We start from the raw sequence: 17,033 nt of genomic DNA, 5'->3' as shown, positions 1-17,033 counted from the left end.
GCTGTGTTGTTTGGAGCAAATTTATGGATTGTCGCACCGGCTGCATAAGGTCCAAGGAGCAGATGATTAATGGCTGCACGATGACGGCTGCTTCTCAGGCAGCATCACGCCAAGAGCAGAATTAATTCTAACACGTAGCAATTCATTACTTTACCGATTACAATAATATTCTTGGAAACAATAATAACATATTCATGATTATTTTTAGACTACATAATATCCTGATATTAACTTTTTCAATTGGTTGGCTTGGTTGATTTATGTTTTTACCTCTAACGCCTCTAACCTATACACTTGATTAATTTTTTTAATGGTTCTCGTATCATCAATGTATCTCTATAATTGGTTATTTGATCTACAGATATTAACCATACATAAATTTTTCTTGCCAAATACTGAACTGACTGACTGATTTTCTTTATTTCCCTCTGTTATCAAAAAACGAACAAAAAAAGTTGTATTTTTATCGGTTGTGTCCTGAATGTGGGGAGGTGTGGAGCATATTTGCTCTGCTGATCCGCAATAAAATCACTTTGAATCTAAATTTCAGCCGCCAGTTTTCATCTATCATTTTTATAATATTTAAAAATTTCTTATTTGCCACTTGATTGATTGGTTAATTTATATTTATCAAATTATTTGAATCGCATATCCACATGCTATTTTAAGGATATGACTAATAAGCATTTTTCATACAATTACTATCAGTTTACCACGAATAAGATTTGTACTGGAGAAGGAGAAAAAGGAGAAATATATGAAAACATCCCTTTATTTAGGTATAATTGTCAAACCTAATACATTTTTTTTTACAAAAAGATGTGTTTTTCCAGACTTCTGGTAAGAAAACAAAAAACAAGTTTTGAATATAAATCTCGGCTTATTTACTCAGCAATTTTCCACCTAGAACTGACAAGAGAAAAGTGATTGATATCATAATATCCTTATGTTTTTATATAATCTTTCTTGACGCATACTAATAAATAATTGATTATACAAGTCCAGTATGGTGTCGTCTACTTGAGTAGGCATTAAAGCAAAATTAATTAAACAGAATGCATGGGGAGCACATGTGTGTTTACGTTGTACACATTGCTCGACACATACACTCGGCGTGGTGGCCATAATTTCAGTCGGACTCTGCGTCTAATGAATCGCAATAAATTCAGGCCCGCTCGTCGCCAGCAGACGCACTAAATTTTCACTATACCACGCCACTGCATTCCCCCCGATTGTAATTATAAAATTTCTTTTGCATTTGACAAGATAACATACTATCAAAAGCTGCCGCGCAGCGACCGTCTGCTGGCCACCCCTTGGCCGAGCTGCAACCCTCTCGTCGCACATACAATTGTTTGACCCTTTCACCCTTGCACATTGTGCAAAGCCCTAAGGGGACGGCCAAGTGAATCGATAATGAACCTATATGCCGGCTAGTGTGACTCATTGCATTCGGAATTGCCGTCCGGAGAGGCTGTGTGTGCATCCGAGCTGTTGCGCAGAGGAAAGCTATAGATTTCCAACCACCGCCGCTGCCGCCGGGCCCTGCCTTTTTATTTCACGCTGCGTGCTGCATCCTTTGTTTCCGTGGCTAAATTAATATCTGAGATCCATCTCTCGCGGGAATTCCGCTACCGCCTTTTTTAATAAAAAATTAAATATATTATATACGTTTGGCCGAGTGGGGCAGAGAGCGTTTTCGTTCTCTGCACTCTTTAGATGAACGGCCGGCAACACAACACGAGCTCAGCATCGGTTTGCTGCCCGTCGGAAATCCTCCGCGAGGGACGAAAGAGAAATGCCGTTTTTTCCTTTGAAGCGCTCTCGCTTGCGATATGGAAAATATCTGCAATTTTTTATACCTCTGTTGTTATTAAAATTCATCAGATATTTTGACGTCTAAGCAGAAGCCAGAACATCATGGAAATAAAAACTTTAAACTCATTTGTTTTAAATTAATTTTATGATCATGTTACAATTTTTATTAAATTTCTAGAGTGACAAAATTTATTTTAATGCTTCAAATATTTCTAAATTAGATACAAACGTGAAAAAATGTTGTATGATGATTTCAAATTAAAAGGAAAGTTTCTCTTTGTATCAAGAAATCGTCAATAGAAATAAATATTCTATGTCAATGGATTTTTTTTATTGAATCTTTCGGAAGTTATATTGTTGTTCTATCCCATTTTTGTGATTTAAAAGTAAAAATGTTCATGTTATCGCATATTTTTGTCCAAGTCGTCTTTAAATTCTTGAATTAAATACATAAATGTTTAAGGAGCTCAAATACATAACTATTTTCACAAATAAAATTTTAAATTTCATTATTTATCATTGATATTCTGAAATCCCAGAAATTTAGATGAACAGTTCATTTATCGCAAAAAGTTATGAAGTTTTTAGTACGGCCTGACGGATTATTAGCGTTTTTAAAAAATTGTTTGAGCTACTGAAGCAGCGAAACTAAAATTATTACGCTCCTGCCTTTTAGTGCAAATTGCAGTCGCCATCAAAAAGACACAGGCTGCGCGGGCGAGTTTCGGCGTTTCACACGATATCAGCGGCCAGTGTCCAGTGCAGCTGTGCGCGCGGAAGGCTTTATTTTAATCCGCGCCGTATTAGGAGGTGCTACACAAAATTTGCTCTCTCGCTCGCACTCACACACACACGTATAATGCTGCTCGGCTCAATAACAATAACTCTCGTCAGCACAGTGGCCATAAAGTGAGCGGCGGCCGGTCGGCTGCCTCCTACTCCTCCACTGCGTGCAAAAAAGTGCAAGCTCGGCTAATGTCGGGGTGTATTATTTTTATCCGGCGCCAACAATACTAAAGTACACGTGGCGTTGTTATTTACGAGACTCAATTAGCGGTGGCCGCAAACATGGCGGCCGGCATTTTCCTCGGTGCCGCCGTTACCGCCGCGTCGCTTTTATACTCTCTGATGCTGCATGTACATACGCGGCGCACGGATCACGTGTGTGTTTAATACCGTGCACACCTAGCTATGTGTTTGAGTGAGAGCAGGATAACTAGCCAGAGTTTTATCACCTAGCCGCTGCTTTAATTGTGAGACTGCTGGCCAGCGCGCCGGCCGGCCGGCGCGCTCGCGGTAAATAATTTTTATTATCACTCTCTCTATATTTTTATCCGTGGCTGGGTGTCCAAAAAAGCCATTACGGCTATCAAATAACGAGCGCTCTGCGGCTTTTCGTGTTATAATTGATTGCCGGCAGCACGGCACCAACTTTTCGCCCCGTTACTTTTAATTATATACGCATTTTGAAAAATAAACGCCGTGTCGGAAAAGAGTAGCTAGCTGTTGGTGCGCTGGTTGTATTGCAGCAATTTATGTGCGTGAAGGGAGTGCGTGGAAATTTACAACGAGCGGTCCCAAGACAGAGTCGTAAATTTGTCTGTTTTGAGAGGTGAAATGCGCGCGTGCCAACAAGCAGCCGAGGATTTAAACTCGCACTTCACTCTGCACCTGCATGCCTCACAAATTAACTGTTGAATTGTTTGAATCATCCCTCTGGTAGCATCCCCCGCGTGTGAGTGTATGTGAGTGCGAGCGTAGATACGCGCGTGTACTGTACACACACACAGCAGCCTGCTCCTCGCTCCTTCTGATGATAACTAACAGTTGTTGATGTTGGAGTAGTTGCGATGCGCATTGTTATTGTCTTGGAAAGTTTGTTTGTAGGCGAGAGTGTATATCACACCTCTGGGCCTATAGGCGCATAAATTAAATACACTCCCGCTGGAACGCAGTTAATTACTGTCCTGTCAAAAACGGGGAGCGTGCCCATGCCCACGCGTCTCTCTTCTCAAGACTGGCAAATTGAACGTGACTAATGCAGCTAGCAGTTTCCCAATTTCTTGAAGCAGCTATTGAAAAATTATTAAAAAAAACTGTTCACTAAATTAACTTTTTAAAATGCAGACAAAAATAACGAAAGTAATGCAAGCGAAGAAAATTTTAGTGACTTAAACTATGCGTAACTCTGCAGAGCATAATTAAGAAGAAAATATTTTGTAGCAAATTTTTAAAATTTATATTAATCGGTTCTTGAGATGGGCGACCCCCTGATAGCGAGAACAAATTCCCAAAAACTCCGCGTCCCAATTACATCGTGAACGAATAACATAGACGCAGGGGCATCATTGGAGGAAGCCCAATCCAAAAATGACCACAAGGTTTTTTTAATGAAATTTAAAGAAAATAACTTAACTACTAAAATTCACAAGATGATAATTTAGCGGATTAAGAAAAGCCTTTTCGTTTATTTTCAATCTACGGCTTCATAAAAATCAATTATCCAATTAATTACTTTAACAGCATATTTTTAGCAGAGAGAATAATTTGATGGCAATGGCATTAAAATCTTGATTACTTTGACGCACAGCAAGTTACAAGGTAGTAGCATTCATTGAATATTTTAATAACAAAAATCTTGATAGCTTTTATGTGATCCACAGAAATGAGGAAATAAGCTGCATTTTTCTATTGTAGTGTGAATATTTTCCATCCTGAACATTATTAAAACTAAAAAGCTAAAATACATCAAAAAAATTAATATAGAATTTATTAACAATTTTGAATTAAGCCAAAAATTTCATTGCAATTACCCCAAGGTATTTTACCCCAGGAAATAACGCAAGTTTTTAATATTTATGCCAAAATTTGAAATTGGTGTCATGCCGATTTTACGCATGATCGATTCCATGAAGCATCCAATCATACAGCAATTTTCCCAGTTATGTTTTATTCTTTCAACTTTTCTCCGCCGTTTGCTAACTTTCTGCGGGCAGGCCGTCGTCTTATTTGCCGGCAGACTCCACGAGTAGCGCGGCGGGAAAGACATCTGCGAAGCACGTGACACTTTTCCACGCCAGCTGAGTGAGTCGGCGCCCGGCCGGGAAAGTTTGCGCGCGCGGAGAAGCGTCTTATCGCGTGCCATCTGTCGAGGGAAAGAAGCAAAGTTGAAAAAAGGGGCGAAAAAAGAAGCGCCCTCCGTCTTGGAGCGCCTTCGTCTGGGAAAGTTTCGAGTTACTTTAAGAATGGCTTATAAGAATAAGACGAGAGGGCGAGCGCGTAGCTGGCTGGCAGGGGTGAGAGGAGGGTTGCGCCCGCACGCCTGCCCGCTGCTGCCAACGCGGGTGCGGCGGCGGAGGCGGCACATCGGGGGTGGGGGGATGAAAAATACATAAGAAGTGGAAAGTCTTGTGTGTGTGAGCGAGGAGGTTTTAAGATGGCAAAGAAAAAAGGGAAGAGGCAGCCGCGCTCGGTTCGCCGCGCATCGTGGGATCCCATCAGGGCAACCCGCACACCGTTCTCCATCTACCCACCAATGTTACCAGGCGCCTCCGCGTGGCGCAGCTTTGCGGTTGGGGGGAAAGGACGTGGGCGGGTTACTTGAAGAAGCCGACGGATTGGTCGCTTTCACCTCAACACGCCCATGCGACAACTTCAAGAGAAGAGCCCAAGTGTAAAAAGGGCAAGAAAAATCAAGTGCTGCGCGCTGCTGTGCTGCCCTCACCTCCCGCCCTTTTATTTTCCTCCTTTCTCTCTTTCTTTCTTTATTTGCCGTCCCGGCTGCTGCCTGCTGCTTTCCCGACCAGCCACCATCTGTAGCTCTCGCCCCCGACTAGGACTTGTGCATTATTAAACGGGGCAAAATGCCTGCCTTCAAATCACGGCTCCAATCATGCGCCCCTTCGCCCGGCGCTCCGCTGCAGAATTAGGAAATGATTAATTGAAAGGGATGAGACTGTCAATCAAATCAGCTTTATTGATTTTTTAAATAACCGGAAATTTTATGTTTCCTCTTTAAATATTAATTTATTAAAAAATGACAATTGTTAGTATTTAATCAATTCTTTTGAACGATGAATTTATTTTTGTTGCACTTTATTTTAAAATATTTTTATATTACAAATCAACTTAAACTTAGAAAAGTTATAAGACTAATTTAATCTTCAAATTCAAATAAAGAGAGAGAAAAAGGATTCTATAAAAATTTAGCTATACGATATATCAGGACGTGGAAATGAAAATTAAACCAACAATTCCAAACTGACTTGAAACCTTGAAGCCCCATCAGGTCCTATCAACGGTATTTTCCCAACTGCTGAGGAATTTGCCCTCTAAAGCGATTGAAATGAAAGCTAGTCCTTCCTGTATGACAAACCACTGATTGAAAAATTACAGGCCCCAAATTCTATTTATTAGGACCTGAGAAGCATTTACAAATTAAGCTGAAATTCCAATTTAACTGCAAGGAATAATAATGAATGAAGACCAGACAATGGAAACTAAATTTCAGAGATATAGGAAAACAAATTTCTTGATAGTATAATAAAATTTTCCTTATATTATGTGAGCGGTTATTGCCATATATATGGTGGATTCAAATAATATTTGTGTTAACCGTTTATTGAATTTTTGTCATGGCCCCTAGTTTAGATACTTTTGAATGGTACAAAATTGTTGTCTTTGCCTTGCTTTTTTAAGTCTTTGAATTGAAGTTCCCATTTTCAAAAAGGCATTTCTCAATTTCTCCTAAATCCAGCATCTTATCAACCTCTTTATGCAAAAGCTCTAATTTTTTGGGAAAAGATATAACTGTTTAGCCTTGACAGGCGATGCAAAATCTGTCTCAATGTGATGTTGCATGAAATTGAACCTGCTAAAATGTACTGGAATTGTCAAATTCTCACCAGCTATGCCACGCAAAGGGTAATCACCATTACATATTATATAAAAGTACTACATATTATATAAGTGTTGAAATAAATCTCTTGCAAGAAGAGCTATTAACAAAAAAGCACAATTTGCAATACAGGAAAAGCATAATCTCTGATTCCTAATGATTTGCAATTGGATGAATAATAGATTAGAGCGGAGTGAACGTTTTATTCAGCATTATTTTATCACTGCAGCGCAAATCGGCAAAGGTGGGTGCGAATAGTAGGTAGGAAGGTGTGGTCACTGCATACAAGATGTAAATGGGTGTATGATATGGCCGCAATCATAATCGTATTATCACACCCAGGGCTCATAACTGTCCTGGATGAGCGCCAAACAGCCCAGCATAGCTTATGTTGATATACACATACAAACAGCAGTGGAGTGAGTGAGCCGTTGTGTGCTCTCTCGGTGTAGTTTATGTGCATGAATGTATTATCGACGGAATCGCGCGCCAGGCCGCTGCTGCTGCCGGACGAATTCGGAGGGGAGGTCGCTGAGTGAGTGCACCCATGGAGCAGGTATGCAACCGGCGCGACTCTCGTGACGAACAAAAAGCCTATCGTGATAATTGAAGGCGACGAAAATGGAAAGTTACAATTATTTATTATTAAGCTAAGTAACATAAACAAAATTTCATAATATTTCACTTGTAAAAAATGTATTAATTTAAATAACATTTTTTTTTAGCAAAATCGTTTCCATATTTTTCTTTTTGAATTGTTAGATTAGAAGTTTGTTCTTTACATTAGCTGTCAACATTTGATAAAAAATTCTTATTTACCTGTTAAATTGAATAGTATTAGGAAAAAAATGATAATTAATCAATTAAATTACTTTTCTCTGCTTTTACCCCCCATTTATAATGAACCAAAATAGTTTGCTGGAAATTCAAATTGAGCCTGTGTTGCTTTTAAACATAATGAGTGTCTATGCAAGAGTTTCCTCTCCCTCTTTTCTGACTCACCTTTAGCTATTTGCACAGCACAGTCAATTTACAACTGACAAAGGAGAGCATTGGCAGGATGTGTAGGTGGAAGCAGCAAGCGGAAGTAGTTTGCTTTGATGGCGTTTGCCGCTGTCCTGTTGCGCTTGTCACCAACTCGCCAATACGGAATTCCAAGTGGAAATTTATCGATTTTCTTCACTCTAAAAAAAGTTGATAATTTCATTAAAGGACATCTGATCTTTTAAAGAACTCTCTGAACTGTCGAAGAGGGCCTTTTTTTAGACACCGAGCCTGGTGTTTGTTTCTGTAACAAGATAGCACGTTTATTTCCAGAAGTCTTCTCAACATCTAACGAACTGGGTAAGACCCTTAATTAAAAGAAACGACGATCCCTCACCCCCTCCACGAGCAGCGAAAATAACAATACTAAGTGAAACAGTGCGGAGCGTTATAATTATTTTTTTACCTTTTTACGAGCCCGCCGTCTAATTAGAACTTTCTCTCTTGCCTCTCGTTTTTACGAGATGGGCATCATTATCTGCATATTCTCTCCTTTGAACAATACTCTCTAATTAACGGTAGGCAGGAGTAAACTTTAGGTTTTTCCTCTCGTCGGTACCACCGCCGCCGCCGCTGCCGCTTCAACTACTCTGCTGCTTCGAGTTTTAATGTTTGGGCTGAGCCCCGGGGAATTATTAAATGAGCGCTCTTCGGATCCGCACAAAGAGAACGAGAGGCTAAATGAAGGGGAAAATTAAGTTGAGTGATTATGGATGATATTCGTTATCCTGTTAAGACGGTGGCGCTCGCGTACTTTTATTATGGCCATCTGGGGAGCTCATCTTGATTCTAATTAGCGCTCGAATTCACGTTCATTAACAAAGACCGTGGAGAGGAAAGGATATCGTTGGCAAATTTTCTTAAATTGAATTTCCTTAAAATTTATCGGAGCTCCTGAAGCTTGCAAATACTAAATTATGAACATCACTTACTACCAAAAATTGAGGTGAAAAATTAATGAAAGAAAGCCATACAATTTTTGAACAATTTCCAAAAATTTTCACGTATCAATTTTGAAGCAAATAAATATCTCACGATGCTTCGAAAAAATGTCACGCATGTTTTGTTGGAAAGTGCACCTGTGAAACTATATGGTTCGACCGCACGCGTGTTATAATCTCAATTTGCAATTCATCCATTTTTAATTAGAATTTTTACCAATTCATGTTCCCAAAGGCGATCGACGGTCTCTTGATTAATTCATTGGCCGGCATGCCTCATTAATAAAACAATTTTTCCGTAGCGCAAGAAGCGGATGGAAACAACACTCTCTCGCGGGTCGCGACTCTTACTCCGCGCGAATAATTATATTTTGCGGCCGCTGAATAAATAAAAAAAGCGTGCGTTGCGTGCGGTGAGTAGCCATTTGTATTTTTTATACACACATAAAGGCGAAAGAGGAATTAGGAGTGCTGTTGCGGTCTTTTTAAAACGGGGATGAAAAAATGCCCTCGTGGGAACAGTTTAAAAAAGCAGCCTCTGCCTCACGCATGGTTATTAAAAAGAGCGCGCATGGACACGTTTTGTTACAAAATACACACACGTACACCTAACTCAAACAAAGCGGCGAGTCGGCCCGCTCGCTCGCTCTCTCCTGGTTAAAAAGCAAATGAATATGATGTCAACGTGTTAAACAAACACCGGCTCTCCATTATACCTACAACTGCCGAACATTCTGTTACTCACTTGTACTAGCCGGAAAAGGATTTTACACGCCCTGGAAATCAGGGATATATATTTCACATATTAGGCAGAGTAGGATAAAATATTTTTCCTCTATTCAATTAAGACTAATATGAGATAGTTAGAAATTATTATCATTCACAAAATTTGGAAACATGATAAAGAGACAACAATAGTTAAGATTCTGGTTATTCCGTAACAACCGAAACATAAGATATCCAACACACTCTCCCTTGTTGAGATGTATGTATCTATTATTTTAAATTTAGACAACATACTATTTTCTGCTAAAATTAAAAGGGAAGTAGTAAACAGTCATCTTATAAAGCCAAAAACTCTGTTGTAAGGTTAATAATTTAAAGAAATTTACTTTCAAGGCTATAGAAAACAGTCAAACAAATTTTTTTAACAATATTAGGTTAAACGGTGAAAATTTTTTTATATTTAAACTTGTTACATGTAAAATAATATATTTTTCAGTTACAACTACATTAAATTTTGCTAATTAATAAATAATACTTTATCTGGTGTAATGAATTTTATTAGAAAATTTTAGTATTTGATAATTTTAATGAAAAGATACACTTCTAAAAATTAAACCCATAGTTCACATTAAAATCGGGGCATTTTGAAGCAAGGGTGATTTTTTCCCGACGTTTGAAGAGCTGTAAGAGGGAGGCACATTAAAAAGGATTTCACAACGCGTCCGCCGAGCAGAGATAACCTGTTCGCTTTAATTTACATGTAGCCACACATTTAAAGTCTTCATCAAAGCATTGCAAATGAAACATTCATTCATACACTTCTTTCAGCAGAGAGCGCGAGAGAGAAAAAGCAGAGAGCAGGCAGGCAGGCTGGCAGGCGGACTGCTGACGGAAGGGCCATTTCCACTTTTAAATCCACTCGGAGAAAGAAGCTCACTCTGAGCTGCCATATTTTAATTATTAAAACACGCGAATGTAAAACAGATTCGGGCTCGGACGGAGAGGTCGGCCTCACTCTCCGGTGCATACTTATTTGTAAAAATCAAGTTCGGATGCTGCGAAAGAGGAGGCAGCGTGCTCGCGCGTGTGTTTGTGTGTATTATATATGAAAAGCTCACGAGGGAGGCATAAAAGGAAGAGAGGGAGCCGACGAGTCAATGGCTAGCCGGGCCACGACCATTTAATGTATTCACGGCCTGAGAGAGGATCCGAGTGTGTGTGTGTGTGTGTGTGTGTGTGTGTGTGTGTGTGTGTGTGTGTGTGTGTGTGTGTGCCGTGCGTCGGGGAGGAGCTGTTTCACAGCATAATCTATTCATATACCAGCAGATTCAATGCTCAAGCATGATAGCAGATTGAACGGCCGAGATCAGACACACACACATACAAACACTGTGAGATCCTCTTTTTCTGCTTCAAACTAATCGAACTAATCGACTGGAGTGTGCCTGCTGAATGAGTGATTGGCTGAATGCTTGCTCTCTCGCATGCAAAAGAGGGCAAATTTTAATGCACAACCCATTGAATATTCCCTCAGATGTCGGGTACAATAAGTAGAAGAAGAAGTAGCAGCAGCAGCATCTCGAGTTAAAAAGGCGGACGAGAAGAGCAGCTTCTGCTAAGAATGTTCTTTTTATCCGAGCGCCGACATCAAGGCATTTCGGCACAAAGGAGTCGAATTTGAATAGCTATCTGCCTGCCGAGTGGAGTTCTTATGGGTCGACAATGATATTGCCTTTTCTGGTCCAGCACGCTACTCAAAAGCACTTGCTAACTTGCACCAGCAGCTTGCTCGAGCTGCTCCGGAGAAAGATTTCTGCACTGTTTCGAGGGCTTTTGTTACAAGGTACTCTAAAAAGAAGTAAAACAATGGACAATTGTTGCGCGAGGGTGCGAGTTTTTTGCTAATCATTAATTCGCAGTTAATTTATTAGTTTGAGCTGCTTCGCACTTCTGATCATTTACAGATTTAGATCGCTACGGTATAAGATTCAATCAAACTTCTTAAATTTTTGAACTGAAAAAATATCATGGTGAGCCACGTTTAATAATTATTGCATAGCTTTCTAGGACACAGGATCGTGCGTGATGACGTCAGCTACGATTTTTGTCCTTCCTCAATAACGTGGTTTGCAAAGCTGATTGTAGTTTTCAGAATATAGAAAGAATATTTTCAAGCATAAAATTCTCTCTTTGCAGGATTGAATCTTAAAGAAAAATAAAATACATTATCTTACAAATAACTGTTGGCACCATCAGTGAATTGATGAAGTCATCAACTTAAAACCCCATAAATCAATTTGTTCAATAGAATCAAATTCCGAGTTTTCAGAAACCGTGAACGTTATAGAATTGAAGTCTGCAGTTTACGTCCCCCATAGCCATCAGGATTTTCAAAATTTGAACTGAACGGGGCATCGCTTCAAATTTTGATTTGAAAGCTTGAGCCTGTCACCAGACAATTTGCGACCCCCGGCGTAATAAAATGCATCCGCCACGTAGGTGGCGAGCCATATAAAACGAGAGATGCACGCACGCCGCACACGCAATTTGCAGAGGGGCACCCTTTCTGATGCGATCGGGCGAGAGGTGTAGCGAGCGCATCCGCACCGTTCGCCTATAATTCAATTACACACGTGTCACATCATGTTTAGGAGCAACAAAGATAAACGAGAGAGCGTGACGGGTATCGTGCTACATTATATGGCGTCATATTTGATATCAAACTTGAGAGCGTTATCAAAAAAGATGAAAGGTGACAAGTTGCGAGATGCTGCGCCGCTATTGATCGGTGTGCTGCCGCTGGTGCTGCTCTTTATATTGTCAAGTGCAAAATATAGCAGCAGCAGCTCCAGCAGGCAGCACCCTTAACCCTGTGTATGGAAAATATTTGGCCCGTCGAACAATAATAAGCTGCCGGCTCTCTCTCTCTCTCTCTCTCTCTCTCTCTCTCTCTCTCTCTCTCTCTCTCTCTCTCTCTCTCTCTCTCTCACTTGCTCTGTGAGGAGAATTTCAGAAAGGCGAGCATGCCTCTCTCTCTCTCTCTCTCTCTCTCTCTCTCTCTCTCTCTCTCTCTCTCTCTCTCTCTCTCTCTCTCTCTCTCTCTCTCTCTCTCTCTCTCTCTCTCTCTCTCTCTCTCTCGACAGCTTTTTATAACGCATTATTTTCACACATGGATTGCTGCTGTTGCCTATGGTGATGAATTAGGAAAGAGCCAACGACGGGCGCGCACTTTGAACCAGATATTAATTAAATTCCTGCTTGCGTTGGAAAAGAAATTTCCAAAAGTGTGCAAATTCTGAGGGGGAAACCACTGTTGGGGCTGTGTTCAACCCTTTGAAATAGTTGCGATTCATGTATTAAAAATTTCTAACATCATTTAACGGATTGTTTGTTGTATTTTTTTTTATAGAAATTATGTAAAAATTTAACGAAACACTTCAAAACGTATCTCCTTTCAACTTTAACGGTTGTCTACTCATGATTGGCAATTGTAGACCACGTTATTTGGATCTCGTCATGACCAAAACTTCAACCTTTAACCATCACATATCCACATTCAAACTGAACCAATTGATCCAGAGGAGTCCACAAGCAGGATTCCGAAACAGCTCGCTAAAATTTAGTTTTTCACAGGAATTCGGGTGAAAAATTTAGGAACTTAATGTCCCACTGGATGACTCTAAAAATAGATCCTTTTGTGAAGAGCAGTTCTAGTTGTTGGCGATTTGGTCAAAGCATTGCTGCTACACAAAGATTCCGTTTCTCACGAGCAAGCATGTGTGTCTATTTTCACGTTCCATGCATTAGACTTGGCTTTGTGCTAATAGAATTCCACTGACGCAGCCCTTTTAGAGATCTCCGGCGATGATAGAATAGAGAAATCCTCCAGAGGCCAAGCCCTCAATCTATTAATCATGAAGTGCAAATGTTCCTTCCATTACCTCACTCTCTCTCTCTCTCTCTCTACCTAGAAAACAGGACCAGACGAGCAGTTCGCCCAGACTTCAGGCCCAATTGTCTACAGGTTCAATGGCCAAGTAATTAGACGACGTGATTGAAACTTGACATTTTAGAAAGCAAAAATTCGATTTCATTGAGCGAAACAGTTCATCATTTTGCCGCTGACACTGAGAACGTGCCCTTTCATTTGAATGAGAATTCCACGCGGCAGAAGAAACCCGGCAGGAAGGGCATAACAGTAAAATTTTATTTGTTACGTTTCATTTGCCTCCGCAAAATATTCCTTTGCTAAGCGGTCGCCATGCTCGCAGTGAAATAGGGTGGGTACGCGAAATATTTCTGTGCGCGCCGCTTCTGTTTAACCTCTCTGGTGGAAACAAGCAGCGGCATATTGCCCCGCCGTGTTACTTCATTGCCCTTTCAAATAATATAAAATAGCGGCGGCCCAGAGCACGCTCGTCAGCGCAAATTCAACTACGCGTCTGTATTTGTTCAGCAGAGCAGAGATGAAAACCCTTGCTTTCCCCTTGCCGATTTTGCTGAAATCTTATTGCATTTCCAAATAAATGTGTACCCCTTTTGACTGTCCTCGACCCCTTATCCTTTTATCGTTGCGTCTAGGCACTCATCATAGTTTTTTTTATAAAACTTACGTAAATTAATCAATCATGAAGATAAATGGTCTAGTATTTTAAAAATGACATGCATTAATTGGTTGGACAATGAGCAGTGGTAAGAAAAATAAAATCTCATACTCGTTATAAACTAAAACTTGAAATGTGTTGCTTTTTATATTGAATTAGTTTCATTGATTTGAAAGATTGGCAAAATAATGTAATTAGAGCAACAAAAACATCAATATTAGAGGTCTCAGCCACAATATTTTAAGGCTGGCGGGACTGGCCAAGCTGAATTTTTTGCCCAGCAGCGGCGGCTGGCGCGGCTGATAATAATTTAAACGTGAAGTTTGATAGTACTTGTTTAACGGCCCGAAGGGCCGGAAGAATTGTTTCTACTGCACTTTTTAATTTTTAACCCTTTTTCACCGGCGGCTGGCGTAGCTGGCGCAGCTTAGCCAAATTCACGGTGGCTGGCGGCTACCCACGTGACCCAAAATTTGCTGGCTGGCGCGGCGCAGCGCGGCTGGCAGAGACCTCTAGTCAAAATTAGTTAATTTGTAAATTTTGGCTGCTCAGCTTTTTTCCTAGCTTCCAGTTTCCAGTTGCCGCAGGGAACCACAAAATGTACACAAATAATTTAATTTGTTGCCATTTAAATGGCATTTAAAATCATCAGAAACTTAAAAAGCCTGCTAAAAGCATATAAAACCGCTTAAATTTTGTAAAAATTTTAACTAATGAATTTATGAGAGTAAAATGACTATATTTGATTCAGTCAAAATAACTACTTTTCTGCAAAAATTTTTCTTATAAGGCCAGAGAGAAACGTGTGAATTACAACTAAAATTATTCATTAAATAAACCTCTATTTTGCCAAAATTATCTATAACTTCATTTTATGTAAAAATAATGTAAATAATAGTGACGTAGATGAAATCAGGTTGATTTTAAAGAGTGCAGAAAAGTCGAATTGAAATGAATAGTCCTCGACAGGGGAAAACCCCAATGAATTTAATTTTATCCGATAATTACGTACGAATCTCGCCGGCCGGCAGCTCACGTTTCAACGCGACCGTCAATTAAACAAAAACAAACGTGCGCCAGCGAGGACGGGTTGGGCAGAGAGCGGGGTGAAAAAAGCGTGGCCAATTAAAATGAGCGTTTTTCGCTGACGTGATGGATGCACTTTGGCCACCACTACGCTACTGCTGCTGCTGCTGTTAAATGATGTAAAAATGTAGTACCACCGCCGCTGCTGCTGCCGCCCGTGGTGTACACCGAATGGGTTTTAAATTGAAATCTTTTCTCTCTGGTATTGAATGTGGAATCAATGTTGGTGCACGCCGAGCGGTAATTACACACATGCTCGTTGGTACATACAAATAAAACACAGAGCAGCAGTCTCTCGCCAATTTAGAGCCGAGGCTGCACCTGCACAAACACATTCGCGGAGAGTCACCGGCCTACACCACAGGCAGCTAAACCAAATTCACGGCCTCATTTGTGCAAACGTATGCTGCCATGCCAGTTGTGTTTTTCGCTGTCAGGGGTTTAAAGTCTCTTTTAATAAATCAGTGCATATTTTTTATTTCAAAATATAAATACAGGAATCATCAATTTTAAAACGTACATGTATTTAATTGAAGCCGAAAAATTAAGAAAATTGACCTTTACCAATATTTTAAACAATTTTCAGCAATTTTTGTAGCACGAACTGATTTTGTAATAAATATATGTCAATATTTTACACATTTAAAATTCAATACTAAACTCCTGTAATTTAGATTAGACAGCAAGATTTACTCTCTTGGAATTGAATGTAGTCTAACATATGAACTGAAAGTTAAAAATTAGAGCGTAAATGTTTTCATGTAATTTTACTAATATTTCCAAATTCTAAATCTAGTGGAAAAATAGTCAGTAAAAACAAGTCAACAGCTAAATAAAAAATTACTCGCATTTAATTAAATGTTTTAAATTTTCATCGCAAAATTAAGCTCTAGACACGCAAGCAAATTGTTATTGTGCATCCAAAGCATGTTTATCATCCATGCATTTTCAAAACTAACTATAAGAAAAAAGACTAAAATATCAATATCAAAATTCCAGATGGAAGAATTCGCGCAATTATATATGTCAGGTGAGGCGACGGACGTGGGCAACAAAGGGGCGTCGTCGAGATTCCACACTCTCGGCAGCAGTAATAATGTCAGTGGGCTCTTCGGAGCGGCAAACCATGTTTGGGCCCCCGCAAAAGTGGGGCGTGCCACCGCACTACTAATGCCACGGGTTGGATATGTGGCGGTGGTTCCATATCTGTAAGAGACTATATCTAGCACCAACTATTGCCAACCAACCACCGCCGCGGCGACGACGTTCTACTACACATTGTTCCCCGCCCAAGCCACATGGTATATCGTGGTGAGTTACTTTTCAATTGGCACACCGCACTCTGGTGGTGAACCATCACTTGGAAACCATAATAGGCAATCATCATGCATGCCACCTATTTACACACTCGCACACACACAATTATGGCTTCATCGGCTTTGGACGATGGCTTAATTTTCGCCTAAAGATTGGCTGGTTAATTGCACCAAAGGTGAAAATGGTGGTAAAATCAGTCTTGGTAGACTAAAATTTAAATTATTTTACTTGACAAAGTAAAAACTGTCACATTAAAAGTCATATAAATTTAATTAATCAAGTTAAATCTTTCAATTTTACAATAAAATTATTGTTTAATACTTATATTTATTAAAGCTTACAACAAATAAATTATTTTATTTTTTTAAATTTTTAATTAAATTAAAATTTTAATTTAAAACAAGATTTCTTGACTTTTGAGGTGTGAAATTGTTGTAATTTTTTTTTGTTTTATTAAATATATATTTTACGGTTTGATTTCGTGTGAAGCATCTGAAAGAAAACATATTTTAATCTTCTTTTTTTGGCCATACGTGATTTGTTTCATGCTGTTACTGATGCTCTGGATTATGGATATTTACAAACTTAAAATCATCTCAC

Source organism: Cloeon dipterum, chromosome 1, assembly GCF_949628265.1.
Source record: "Cloeon dipterum chromosome 1, ieCloDipt1.1, whole genome shotgun sequence".
NCBI classification, from domain to species: Eukaryota; Metazoa; Arthropoda; class Insecta; order Ephemeroptera; family Baetidae; genus Cloeon; species Cloeon dipterum.
Note: the sequence above shows the minus strand (reverse complement) of the source record.